Source organism: Gekko japonicus, unplaced genomic scaffold (genome assembly GCF_001447785.1).
Source record: "Gekko japonicus isolate JY-2015 unplaced genomic scaffold, Gekko_japonicus_V1.1 scaffold534, whole genome shotgun sequence".
Taxonomy (NCBI): Eukaryota; Metazoa; Chordata; class Lepidosauria; order Squamata; family Gekkonidae; genus Gekko; species Gekko japonicus.
This window is the reverse complement of record NW_015172021.1, coordinates 326400-341368: the sequence shown is the minus strand read 5'-3', so window position 1 is coordinate 341368 and position 14969 is coordinate 326400.

Genomic DNA, 14969 nt, shown 5'->3' with positions numbered 1-14969 from the left:
TCAATCAATCAACCCTGCGCTTTCCTGCTTTTTTTTTAGAAGTCCCACAACTCAGGTGACGAGACAACAAGCCCACAAAGAAGGACTGGTAATGTAACTATATGGGTGTCCTTGGGCCAGTCATGCTGTCCCAGTCTAGCCTACCTCACAGGATTGTTAAGAGCTTAAAATGGGGAAGATAAAACCACAGGCAACCTCCTTGGAAGAAGGAGGGAATAAAGACACACAGATGGATTCATCCTAGCAATGTAATGGGTATTGGGGTATTTGGTTAATATAGCAGAGTTTGCCCAGTCGTAGAAGCGTGATACTGAGTGCTGTAAATAAATCTCCTGAGAAATATATTGCAAAAAAGGCAAACTTACATTTCTTAAAGTAGATCCAGTTCACATTCAGGTTGCAGTCGAAAGGAGAGAGAGAGAGAAGCCTAATCTAAAGAGTCCTTTCCCTCTCACAAATGGCCCGCTTGTCCAGCCAACATCATGTGTGTGGGACTGGTATGAGGGCATTGTCTCTACAGGAGAGACCTGAGGAGGCCTGTATCTCCATGGAAGGCCATGTGAAGTGAGGGGGCAAAGGAAGAGAGGAGTGGTCAGAGGGCAGCTCCCAGGTTAAGACAAAGAGAGGCATCCCATTCAAGAAGATAACTCCTATACACCCCTAGAATGATGTAGCGCCCCCCAATGTCCAGGCATGCTGAGTCGCTTACTCCAACAGTGGGGGGATCTTTCTTTTCATTAAGTGATCCCTGATAGGCTGGGGCCACCAATGTCAGGGAGATGCTGTTGCTGAAAAGGTATTGGCAGGGAGGTGGGGGGAAAAGGAAACCTACTCTACCGAGTCACCATATTGAGCCTGAAAATTAAAACGGTGTTCAGCAGAGCCCTAGAATAGATTTTCACAAAAACGTGTCAGGTCGCTAGAATGTTCTCTCTCTCTCCCCAAAGGAAATTGACCACCGTTTGATATTTTCCACCCGTCCTGACATTTCAAGCACACCCAGCCACGTGTGGGAGTACCTCTTGCAGGTAATTATTGCCTAAAATTAAGCCAGTCTTGTACATGAAGCCAGCAAATTAGCCAAGGATTGAAGGTCAAACAGATCTCATTTAGGGAGTCTCTAAGAAAATGTTAAGAGCAAGAGTGTGTCAGGCGGACCGGGATGGCGGATTATGTGGGGTCATGACAATGGGTGTGTGTGTGTGTGTTTGAGGCTGAAGTGTCATTGAAGATTCTGTAACCACCACGCTGTCAGGCCCGTCAGGACAACTGGGGATTTATCTCTTCCAGCCTTATCAGAGCTCCTGTAAAATCTAGCCAGTGCCTCTTTTTTTCCCCTTAAAAAAGAAAAAAACCCAGGCCCTACAAAGTGACAAAATAAAACTCACTGTTCTAATCCCCCCCCCATTTTTAAAGGGCAACAGCACTTTTTAAAAGGGCTTTGTGAACACTTGATTCTTACTTGCAACTGAGTCTGATAAAAGCAGTTAGTTTCAGGAAGTTTGAAAGTTTCCAAGTAGGGGTGCAAAGGCAAGGGGCCCCCTAGATTTTGATGAGGTCCCCCCAACTTGGGAATTTGGGCATGCCTCTGAGCATGTACAGAGGTATTTCCCCTCCCCCCAATCAGCCCATGAGTACTGTGGATTGGGGAAAATAACACCCAGGACAACGGCTGCAAATTCCAAAAGTGCTTGAGCTCTATCACCAAGTTTAAGTAGGGTGGTCAAATTAGGAATTCAGTGCTATGGAGGACAGAGCCATGGCAGAGGAAATATGGTTGCTGTGGTACCCACAAGAATCATGAGATTCCCAGCTTTTCCGTTTACTATATGGGTAATCTGAGTCACCAGAAATTTTAAAAAAATATGAAGGAATGGAATCAAATGGAATGATGTCACAAAATAGGCCTAAAGAAAAGGGATACTAATGAACAAAACTAGTGGGATTAATTTGGGGGGGGGGGCACATTCTCTACAAGAGGCTGCTTCAGTGAGTGGTCTGCTCATGCGCTGTACATTAACCAGTGAGAGATTCGTGCAGTGCAAAGTGAGCATAAAAATAGTATCTGTGCATGTACCTAGAAAGCATCCTTGGCGGCCTGACTGCATGACCACGTATGTGCAGAGTCTCCTTTTATATTTGGAGGTGGGAAGAACTTCTTGAGGAAGAGGATGAAATGATAGATTCATAAGCTGTCTGAAATAGGGGCTGCTGGGTCCCCCCGGCCATAGAGAGGGGATGTGGGTTCAGGTTGCCAGACTGGGAAACTCCTGGAGATTTGAGAGTGGAGCCCGGAGAGGACAGAGACCTCAGTGGGGTACAAGACCATAGAGAGCCCACCCTCCAAAGTATCCATTTTCTCCAGGGGAACTGATCTCTGTAGTCCGGTGATGAGCTGCAATTCTGGGGGATGACCAGGTCCTGCCTGGAGGCTGGCATCCCCAGTCTGAGCACTACAACCCATATTAATTCGTATCCTAAACTAAGCAATGATAAATCTTGACCCTGTGACTCCAACAGAGTAATGCTTTCTCTTAAGATGAGTTCCCTGTCTAAATACAGACAGACGGAGAGCCGGGACCAGGATTGCTGGATGCTCACTTTGAGATCCATGTATCTTCTGTGTCTCAAATTTCTTGGTTCTTGAGCAGAACCCTTGTTTGGGGATCAGGGGAGGAAGGGGAGGGGGGGGAGAACTAGCTGCAAGAACAACCACAGGGCGTAGAGGCTGAGGCCTTCCCCCGATGTTGCCTCCTGGCTCTGAGTTTCAGAGGTTTAGTGCCTCTGAATATGGAAGTTCCCCTCCGTCACCTTGGCTAGTAGCCAGATAGATCCTTGGCTAGTAGACCATTGATAGATAGCCATTGATAGATCCTCCATGAATCTATCTAATCCCCTTAGAAAGCTGTTTATTGCCTGTGGCCATCACTACATCCTCTGGCAGCAAATTCTACATTTTAATCACTCACTGTGTAAAGTACTATTCCCTTTTATCTGTCTTGAACCTACTGCCCATCAGCTTCATTGGATGCCTTCGAGGTTCTAGTATTCTGGGAGAAGTAGAAAAAGTTCTCTTTGTCAGCTCTCTCCACCCCATGCATAATTTTATAAACCTCTCTTATGTCCCCCTTTAGTTGTCTCTTTTCTAAACTGAAAAGTCCCGGACTCTTTCAGCCTTCCCTCATAGGATAGGTGCTCCAGCCCCCTCATCATCTTAGTTCCCTTCCTCTGTACTTTCCCCAGCTCTGCAATGTCCTTTTTGAGATACAGAGACCTAAACTGTACACAGGCCCTGGTCACAAAATTTACTAACTTTGGCCCCAGTCACACGGGCCGGATATCGCAGGGGGGAGACGTGGCTGTTTGCCCTGGAGCGAACTACCGCGCGGCAGCCGGATCAAATGTCCTGCCTGACGTCCCGCCGACGTCCTGTGGTTGGGGGGAGGTGCCAATCATACCTCACTCCTGCGGCGCAGCAAAGAAGCGGTGCCGCAGGGGTTGTGTTTGTTTTTTTTACCCAAGTGTTCGCATGCACCGGGTGCTTGTGCGCACCTGTGGAGACTTGACCCAAAAAAAGTTTTCACAACGGGACATGGGCGGGCGCCGGATGCCACGATCTAACACCGGAAATGTGATCTGACGCCCGCCCTTGCCCTGCGGTTTCCGGAAGCTAGTACCTTGGAGGTACTATTTTTTTACAGCGCATCTTCAGAGTGAAGCTTCGGGTGAGCCACGGGAGCTCTACGCTTCCCAGATGTGGTGGTGAGATCGTGCCCGGAAAATCCGCCTATCTCCCGTCTCTCTAGCATGCCTAATGCTCCGTGTGACCGGGGCCATAGGATTCCAAATGAGGCTGTACCATAGATCTAACATAAGAACATAAGGGAAGCCAATGTCAGATCAGGCCAAGGGCCCATCCAGTCCAACACTCTGTCACACAGTAGCCAAAAATACTAGGTGCCCTCAGGAGGTCCAGCAGTGGGGCCAGGACACTAGACTCCCCCAAGCACCAAGAATACAGAGCATCACTTGCCCCAGAGTCTCTATCTATAGCTTGTGGCTAATAGCCACCGATGGACCTCTGGATCTATACAGGGGCATTACAGTATTGGCCATTTTATATACAATCCTGTTCCTAACAATCCCTAACATAGAGCTTGCCTTTTTCACCACTGCAGCACATTGGGTTGACACTCTCATTGAGCTATCCACTGCGACCTCAAGATCTTTTCCCCTCTCAGTCTCAGCAAGTTCAGACCCCATTAGCCTAGACTTGAAGTTGGGATTTTTTGTCCCAATGTGCATCACCTTACACTTACCAACGCTGAACTTCATTTGCCACACTGTCACCCACTCACCTAGTTTGTGGAGGTCCTCTTGGGGCTCTTCACAGTCAGCTTGGTTTCCCCCCTTCCTGAATAATTTGGTGTCTTCGGCAAACTTGGCCACTACACTACTCACCCCTAGTTCCAGATCACTGATGAACACATTAAATAGCACCGGCCCCAAGACCAATTCTTGTGGGACCCCACTTTCCTCCATTGTGGGAACTGTCCATTGATCCCTGCTTTTTGCTTCCCGTCATTTAACCGGTTTTTAATCCATAAGAGAACCCATCCTCATCTCTCATGACTGCTAAGTTTACTCAGGAATCTTTTGTGAGGTACCTTTGAAAGTCCACGTATATAATGTCTACTGGGTCACTGTTGTCGACATGCTTGTTCACTTTGTCAAAGAACTCCAAAAGGTTGGTGAGGCGGGATTTCCCTTTGCAGAAGCCATGCTGATTTTCCTTCAACAGGCTTTGTCCCTCTGTGTGCCTGACAATTCTATCTTTGCATACAGTTTCTACTAATTTGCCTGGGACTAGCCTGTAATTTCCTGGCTCCCCTCTGGATCCCTTTTTAAAAATTGGTGTAATGTTTGCTACCCTCCAGTCTTATGGTACAGTGGCTGAATTTAGTGATAGGTTATATATATATGGATTAGTAGATCAACTATCTCACAACTGAGTTCCTTAAGAACTCTCAGGGGTATACCATCCGGACCTGGAGATTTATCGGTTTTAAATTTCCCCAGTAGGTCTAGAACTTCATCTCTGGTCATGTCAATTTGGCTCAGTTCTTCAGACTCTCTTCTGGAAGTGGGGGCTGTGGCATGGGTAAGTGCCCCATACCTTCCACAGTGAACACAGAAACAAGAAAGTCGTTGAGCTTCTCTGCCATCTCCCCATCTTCCTGTATTCCTTTGTCATCCAAAGTCCCCACTGCTTCTCTGACTGGTTTCCTTCTCTAGATATATGTTAAAAATGTTTATTGTTTGTCTTGTTGCTTTTAGCAACCTGCTTCTCAAAATCTCTTTTTGCATGCCTAATTATTTACCTACATTTCTTTTGCTATACCCTTCAATTAATTGAGTAGGACCTTCTTCCACTTTTTAAAGATGCCTCTTTACTTTTTATAGCTTCCTTGACTTGCCTTGTTAACCACTCAGGCCTTCTTTTAGACTTGGCAGTGCCTTTTCTAACCTGTGAGATGCAGTCTATTTGGGCTTCTGTTAGTGTGGTTTTAAATAGCTTCCAAGCATCCTCTAGGGCTTTGTGTCTCTTGTGTTTCCCCTTCAGGTTTTTTTTTTTTTTACTGTTCCCATCATTTTTGTAAAGTTCCCTCTTTTGAAATCCATTGTTACAGTTTTGGACTTTAGGGTTAACTTTCCATTGACCTGAATGCTGAACTTAATAGCATTGTGGTCACTGTTCCCAGGTGGTGTGACAACCTCTATATCTCTCACCAGGTCTTGAGACCCACTCAGAACCCCTCTTGTTGGCTCTGTGACCAGGTGTTCCAGTGCACAGTCATTTATGATGTCTGGGAATCTCATTTCTACAGCATGACTCGAGCACATGTTTACCCAGTCAATGTGAGGGTAGTTGAAGTCTCCCAATATCATTACATTATCTGCTTTAGTCACCTCCCTTATTTTCTTCTCCATCCCAAGGTTGGCCTCAAGGGTTTGATCAGGTGGGCAATAGTACACCTCCATTTTAAGTAACCCTTAGGGCCCAGTATTTCCACCCATATTGCATCTGTTGAGGAGTTAATTCCCCTGATGTTTTCTAACTTATTTGATTCTATGCCCTCTTTGATGTACAACCCAGCACCACCACCAACCTGTCCCTCCTTCCTATAGAGCAACTGACATTTGCAAAGCTCAAACCTTAGCTCATGCACAAGCCGTAGCAATGGCTGCAGAGGCTCCTGTGACTTTGCATGCAATAGCACAGAAACAAAAGGAAAAGCAGCCAAGACACAAAGTAACTAAGTTTCCAAGCAACACCGCAGCCTCAAGAGATAGCTTCTCTGCACAGCGATCCTCTTGCAAGAAGTGTGGCTGCAATCTCAAGCCCAAAGCCTGCCCTGCTTTTTGAACTATTTGCTACAGTTTGGCGTAGTGGTTAGGAGTGTGGACTCTAATCTGGGAGAACTGGGTCTGATTCTCCGCTCCTCCACATGCAGCTGCTGGTGTGACCTTGGGTCAATCATAAGTTCTTTCAGAGCTGTTCTCTCAAGGGCAGTTCTCCAGAGAGCTCTCTCAGCCCCACCTACCTCACAAGGTGTCTGTTGTGGGAAGGTGAAGGGAAAGCGATTGTAAGCCGCTCTGAGACTCCTTCAGGTAGTGAAGGGTGGGGTATAAATCCAATCTCCTCCTCCTCCTCCTCCTTCTTCGCACTGAATCATTTTGCAAAGGTGTGCAGGAGCAAACAGACTCTCACCTAGTTAGCAAAGAGTTGGAACTCCTTTTTGTGGGAGTGATCATGACACCTCAGTCTAGGGGAGAACCTCACAGTTCATGGTTTTCCATCATTAGTATAGCAGGTATTCCTGTATCTTGCAAGCTGGATGGTGGTGCTCAACCAAATACCTTACCTGAAGGCATAGTCTCTGCCTTGCCAGTTACCGTGCAGGAAGCACCAGGAAATGTTGTTCTGGTCTTTTTTGGAGGATCCAATGTCAGACTGAAAGCAACCATCACAGCACCCTGCACGGTAGGCTCTTGATCAGCCACGTTGACCTTCTACGTCATGGAAGATGATGAGCCACCCCTCCCTGGAAAACCAGACTGCATAGCCCTTGATCTTCGTAGGAAAGTCCATAGCATGTCACTACCCACTTTGGCTTCTAAAGATGACCTTTTGCAAACCTATGCAGATGTCTTCCAAGGGCTTGGACAGTTCCCCAGCACCTATTATATCCACATAGATCCTGAGATACCACCGGTGATACACAGTTGTCACAAAATTCCCTATGCTACACTACCTGCACTCAAGGAAACCATCTGGAAAAGACCAAAGTCATCTCTAGGGTGACCAAGACAACTGCACGGGTTAATAGCCTTGTCATTCGAAGAAGAATGGATCACTATGCCTTTGCCTAGACCCCCGAGCCCTCAACAAAGCCATCTGGCAGCAGCACTTTTCCATCCCTGCCACTAAGAATGTGCAACGAAGCCTGGCTGGCAAAAAAATTATTCACAATCTTGGATGAAAAAGATGGCTACTGGCAAGCCAAACTCAACAAGGCATCTTCACATTAAAGAAGGTTTTGAAGACATCCTGCCTGCTCCGAGACTTAGGGCAGACCATTTACCCACCTTCACAGCGAATACACTTTACAGAGGAGCCAAATACCACAGGTTGCACCCTTCTCTGCTTCTTTGCAAAAACCCTCGCTGTTTGACTCCGCTTTCTCACCAGCACTGCAAACAGGAGTCATCAGACCCATCTCCACCACACTTTTCTGCTGTGGCTTTTGCTGCTGCAGGCGATGGAAGCTCACAGCGAACCATCAAACTTAAGTATTGCTTGGGACTGATCTGGTTGGAGGAGACTAATTTGGAGGACAGAGTGTTATCCACACAGGACAGGCACTAGAAACTGCCAGGATCATGGCCAGTGTGCAGGATCGAATTAGAGAATCACAAAGAGAAAATCAGGCAAATCTGCAAGGAAGGGCAGGAAATTAGTGTCACTATGCAGCTGCGCTAGGACATCAGCAAAAATGCATCCCCCATTTTTTTCATTTTAGTGGCACAAGACTAAAAAAGGTTTCGTGATTCTGCCATAGGACTCTTCCCCCATACAAATTGCAGCCCTTTGCAAAGCGTGATGGAGTTGCAGCCGACTTTGCACAGGCATGCAGGTGCATGCACATACACACACATGTTGCCAATGATAACAGCTCGCAATGCCAGTGTCAGTGGGCTCTATTGTGCATTCTGTACACTCAACATGTTTCCCCATATTATGAGATTGCGTGACTCTGTCCCATTATTCACAGTGGCCGATAACACAGCAGAGAATCCTTAGTGCTTGGCAATATGGCAAATGGGGCTTTGCAGCTGATTGTCAGTTTCAGAAAAAGTCTGGTCAGTTTCAACATTGGATCCCCCCCCCCTTGCCTGCATTCCTTTCTTTCCCTTTCAATCGAAGAACGAATGCTAAATTGCATGCAGAAAACCTGAACCATGAGGTGTTTGCTGGCCGCTACTGCGCAGCTGCAATAGGGCAATTGCATAAATTAAAAAAAACCACTTTGGACCCCACCCCCCCAACATGTCACAAGTGACATTGCACCCAGATTTAGAAAAGTGCAGGTTTTAAAATTGTACCTGCAGAATAAATACACTGAAAGAAAAAGAATAGTGTGAAAGGTGGGCACAGAATCTGACGTCAAGCTTAAAGGCTTACTGCTCTGAAAATCTGCAGTGAGATGTGCGTGCATAATGGGCCTGAGTCCAGCGCAAGGTGCTTATGTTGCCCTTTACAGCTTTGTATGGCTTGGGATCAGCATAACTGAAGGACTGCCTACTCTCAAACAAACCTACCTTGACTACTATGGTCAGTGTCTGAAATCCTGCTTCAGTTGCAACCCTAGAGAGGGTCTTCTTGGTCGTGGCGCCAGGACCATGGAACTCTCTCTCCCCAGGGATATTCATCTGTCCTCTTCTGTCACTGTCTTCGTCAGCAAGCATAGACTTTTTCATGGTGCTCCCTCAGTGATCCCTCCTTTCTGCACTGTGTTTTACTTAGTTTGACTCGGCGTGTTTGGGCTTTCCATTTTTACTCTCACAGCCATACATTGGCTCCAGTCACACGGGCCAGATAACGCAGGGGGGGAGGCGTGGCTGTTCGCCCTGGAGCAAAATAAAGCGCAGTAGCCCGATCACACAGTCCCCCGAGTCTCCATGCTTAGGCTGTTAGCTGGCGATCACATGGCGGTACTGCAGCATGGCAAAGAAGCGGCGCAGTGCGATCACACAAGCGTTTCGTGTTTGTGCACATGCACAGTTCTGCGGAGCAGCACTGCTTTCAGTTTCATGTTTGTGCGCATGCGCTTACGAAAAACATCCGGTTTGTGCTGCGGGTTTTCCAGATACTAGTGCACTCTCCTTGGTACTTTTTAACTTCGCATCTTCGGCAGGACGCCACGGGTTGGCCACGGGAGTGCTATGCTTCCCAGATGTTGCCGTGTGATCACGCCCCGAAAATCCACCCGACATCCTTGCCTTTCGCGCAGCAAATTCTCTGTGTGACCGGGGCCTTAGTTTTGCTTTTAATGGTTTTTATGATGTGTTTTTGTCAGATTTAACTGTTAACCGCTTTGGTGGCCCTGAGAGGGCAGAAAGGCGAGGTATAAAGTTTGTAAACAACATAAAATAAATAACAAGAGCAGGGGAAACTGACCCCATCTCCAGCTATGGTGCAGTGCTCTCGCCGTGTTGTTCTCCCAGAGAAAGCTGGCAACCAATTTAGTGTTGTGCCGAGCAAGCAGGATTTTTTGCACATTTGTGTCCGAGACTGCAAAAGGTCTGACAGAAAGCAGATCAGATTCTACAATTTACTTAACTTGGATTTGAATCCTGCTGCTCCAAGTCTAGGCATGAGCCATGTGTTAATAATGTGGCCTACAGAAGCAAATCCTGGCCTTGGTTGCGTTACGAGAAGCAGTATTCCCTTGATTTAGGGATCAATAAAGACATGGCATCACTGGGGTTCTTTGGACAATCTTAATCTCTCTTCTTAACCAACACACCAGGGGGTTATTTAGTAAACTAGATTAGCTGGGTGTCTATGTCACTGCTGGGATTAAATCTACCAAGTTAACTCCTACCTGAAATTGTCATGACCTTCTGAAATTAAAGAGCAGGACTCTTACGTATCAGAGCGGATAGATCTGATTGTGCTACCAAATTGATAACTCTTCCATTGTCCATTTTGTCACCCTCTCCTGAAAGGTTACCAAATGCTCTCCAGCAGTGCAATCCTGAGAGAAAGCCCTATGGAATAGAACTGTGTAGGATTCTGCGTAGATCTGCTTAGGATTGCTCTCTGTGTAGCTTGGCCAAGAAGGACGAAGGCATTGCTGTGAGAGGCCAGATCACACAACCTCCTTTTAGGAATGTAGTAAATCATGCAACCCCCAAAAAAGAATTACAAAAAGAGCAATTAAGTTACAGCTTTCAGTTTGCCCTAAACTAATAAATAGTGCCTTAGGTTACAGACATGTTACAGAAGGTGTGATGTAGAGTGCTTTCAATGAAACCATTCTACATATGATTATGGATTCGGTATTATTGGATTGGGCCTGACTCAGATAGCGGGCGTTGTCAAACTTCAGGTGGGGCCTGGAGATCTCCTGGAATTATAACCAGTCTCCAGATGGCAGAGATCATTTCCCCTGGAGAAAATGGCTCCTTTTGAGAGTGGCATCTATAACATTATATACCAATTAGGTCCCTCCCCTCCCCAAACCCCGCCCTCTCCTGGCTTCACCCCTTAAATCTCCAGGTATTTCCCAAGCCAGAGTTCACAACCCTATAGATGGCCCAGGCTAGCCTGATCTCGTCAGATCTCAGACGGTCAGCAGGCTTGGCCCTGGTTAGTGTTTGAAAGAGAGACTACCAAGGAACACCTGGGTTGCTATGCAGAGGCAGGCAATGGCAAACCACCTCAGTTCGCCTCTTGCCTTGAAAACTCTGTGGGGTCGACTGGCAATGTTAAGTCGCTCACTTAACAAAGCAGTCGGAGAGTGATTCAGCAAGAACACAACTTTATTTTTCAACTCGAACACAACTCCAACACGGATCAACATATGATAGCCTGAACAGCCTTTACATTGCAGCTGTCCTGCTTTTAAATATTCCTGGCTAATGTGGCCACACCCACAGTACAAATACCAACCAATAAGGTTGTTCACATAAGGACCAATCACGGATGTTCCCGCTCAGGGAGCTTGCTAGAAGGTGATTGGTTAGGTGCTTCCTGGGCTAGTAACACGATTGGATGGATTTGGATCCTAGCCCAGGACGAAGCTTTACATTACATCCCAATTAGATGTTTCACAACATATTATGCATTCAAGGCAGCTTTGTATACACTATAGGCAATAAATAAATTATAGGCTCTAAAGAAATGGGAATGACTACGGTGTCATGGTTAGGGTGTCAGCCCAGGACTGGAGAGATCTAGGTTCAAGTCCTCGCTTAGCATCACATTGCCTTTGGGCCAGTCACGCAGCAAAGCCCACTTCACTGGGTTGTTTGTGCGGATTAAAGGGAGGAGGAGAGTGCTATGTATGCTACCCTGATCACCCTGGAGAAAGGGCAGGATCCAAACGTAGTCGGTAGCTGCTGGCGTGCCTCTTTTTGTGGAGAGTGCCTCTAACAACACCCAGGGAGCTTGGCAGAGACTTTAAAGTTGCCAGAGGAGTTAAGAATATAAATTGATGAATCGACTCAGTCCTCTTGGCCCACTCTGGATTTACAGAGCAAAACCCCTCTCTGCTCTGCAGTGGTTAACTTATTATTCTTATTTTTAAAAGCCACCAGTTTTTATTTTCCAGCTCTGGCTTTGCCCACCAAGAGGAGGAAATAAAGACTAATATGTGGCTTTGCGCATGGGCCTAAAAACTTGGGCATCGCGTCTCCCTCCTCCGGCCTTGCCAGAGAGAGAGAGAGAGAGAGAGAGACAGAGTCACTGTATCCTGAGCTCATAACCTCTATTTCCTCCTTGAAACCCGGGTCATAGCGGTACTTAGCTAAATTATATAACTGCAAACAAAGTGTGACAGCTTTATTTATAATTATACTGCATTTAAAGGGAACAAGATGAGCTTAATGAGTTAATAAAGTGGCTGTCTGTCAAAGCCCCACTGCTTTGCATAGAAAGATGGCTCTGGTCCCTCCAGAGCCAGACAGGCCTGGCCTCATGAATATGCAACGGGGCCTGTCAAGGAGGGTGAAGGCGGTTCGCCATAGCAACCGGCCTGCAGGTAGCGGTTTCGAGGCCAGCTGCCCCAGAGGTCCCAGGCGGCTTGTACAAAGTGAAGACTTGTGAGAGGCGCTCATTTTGTCTCCGGCGCACTTGACAAAACAAAGACAACTCACTCCTTTGGTCGCCTGCCACATTTCTTATTCATAAACAAGCTGTTGCCTGTTCTGACATGATAAAGCTCAGAGTCTGAGGAGGCAGGCGGAACATTTGAATGCAAATCCTCATCTGGTACAAATCCATACCATTATACGGGCGGCTAATCTGCCTCCTCACAAATACACACATATACACACTTTTTGCGTTTTGTCGTTTGCCATTGACACAGGATCCTCCTGACCTGCGATAGGCATCGAAATTCAGCTCAGCCGGCCAGAGAAAAATTAAAAAGGGGGCAACATGCAGGAGCATATATGTGTGCATAGAGGTATATGTACGTACAAAAACACACTTTGGGGTCTTCTGCTAAGCTACGGATGATACTGTAGGGTTACTAGATGTCCTCTTTTTAGAGGCCCTGTCCTTTTTTTGGTGTCCGACCTCTTTTGGGTTCTTTTTTTAAAAAACTGATTAAAATGTCCTCTTTTTGGGTTGGAAGGTTAGGAATATTCCTAGTTAGTAGTAATTATCACAGCTTAAATAGCAGGGGTATTTAAAATGAGATTTATCATAGTGATCACTTGTTTGAACTAGTCAGTTGGGTAATATGTCCTCTTTTCTGCTTTTCAAAATATGGTATCCCTACAATACTGACTTGAGGCGGGCATGTCAAACAAGGCAGTGAAAAACATGGTCATAGAAACATGAAGAAAGTTGCAATGGAAAGGAAAATTGTGTGTGTGTGTGTACATATAAACACAGATTCCATTTTTGTCTTGTACTAAGTTAAGACAGGATCTCAACTCACAGTTGGTGTCAAAATCTGATGGGTGGCCCCAGTCACATGGTAAAGTTGCCGTGGGAGAGGCACAGAAGGTGGGCGGATTATCCGGGTGCAATCACACCCCAACATCTGGGAAGTGGAGCGCACCCGTGGCTTACTGCCGACAATGCACATTTAAAAACTAGTACCTCCAAGGTACTAGTAAACGTTTGCCACGGGCTGCCTCCAGACGCCCGTGGAGTGATCGCGCCAGCATGCGGCATTCCCCTCTGGTCCCTCGTTTACCCGCCGGCGCCGAGGGAAGGACCCGTGGTGTGCCGCCGGCCCGTCTGATCGTGTAATCGTGGATCAAACTGTGCCGGGGCAATTAGCCACGCCTCCCCCCCCGCAATATCCGGCCCGTGTGACTGGGGCCGGAGTAGCACAAATGGTGCCATTTAAAGGTGTGAAAAGGTTGCAGTCTGAGGGGAAATGGTGTGTGTGTCTGTGTGCGTATACACAAACACAGCTTTCCTCATGTGAAATTAGATGGGATCCTAACAAGATAGGAGCCAAATGTTGCCACAAGAGAATGACAAAGGGGAGATTGGAGGGAATCATTTCACACACACACATGCAAAATATGTGTTTAAATAGCACGAGAGCAAGAAAAGACATGCTTCTACTTTAAAAATGCATGCAAATGATTTTAGAAATACAGTTTGGTTTTCCTTATAGTACACTAAGTATCATCTTCATATGAGTCATACAAGCCACACTGAAACAGGGTGGAAGCCTGTGAATGGCTGGAGGGAGATGGGAATAGGGAAAATTTGCAGAATGCATGTAAGAAGTAATGTGAATTCTACTACTGGTATTAGGGGTTATCAGGCCTGGCTTAGCAACTGCGAGAGACTGTGAGGGGGGGGGAGGACATGGGGCAGATGCTGGTAATGGTGTGATGTCGCTTCCAGGGAAAACCTGGAAGTGACATTGTGCCTCTCTAGGAATCGACTGAAACTCTATGGTTTTACCATAGAGTTTCTGGTGATTCTGAGAGATGTCACTTTTAGTTTTTTCCTGCCAGTAATGCCATGCTGTTAGCCCAACAGCCATTTCTTTTTTCCCTACTATTGCTAGTCATAGCGGCAGCAAGAAAGAGAAGCAGTGTGTGTGCATGTATGGATGCCCTCCCTCACCAGCTGGGCTGGCAACCCTGGACTGTAGGGTTGCCATTCTCCAGGTGGAGGCCAAAGATTACACCTGATCTCCAGGCTACGGGGATCAGTTCACCTGGAGAAAATAGCCACTTTGGAAGGTGAACTCTATGGTATTGTCCCCCACTGAAGCCCCTCCCCTCTCTAAACCCCACCCTCCTCAGGCTCCACCCCCCAAATCTCAATGTATTTCCCAACTTGGAGCTGGCAGCTCTACTGGATTGGGCATTAAAAAATACCAATGAGGCAAGAGGAGAAAGGCCACAAAGATGAATTTAAAAGATGTATGAAATATAACCAGGGCAAAGAGGCATCTAGCAACAGCCTGCAAAGCAGAACTGTATGGGTGGCACTTCTCCCTGGGGTGGTGATATTGAGGAAAGCTTCATTTAAGGGCCAAGTTATACATTATGTTGATAGGATTTCTTGACATATTTGAACAAATGGCATGGCAGGGTGGAGAAGCTGCTTACTGGAAAACATTACATTCCTTTCCCCCAGCTGGTTTTAGCTCTGTACGGCATACAAATCCCCCCCCCCCCGCCACACCCCACTCCAGCGG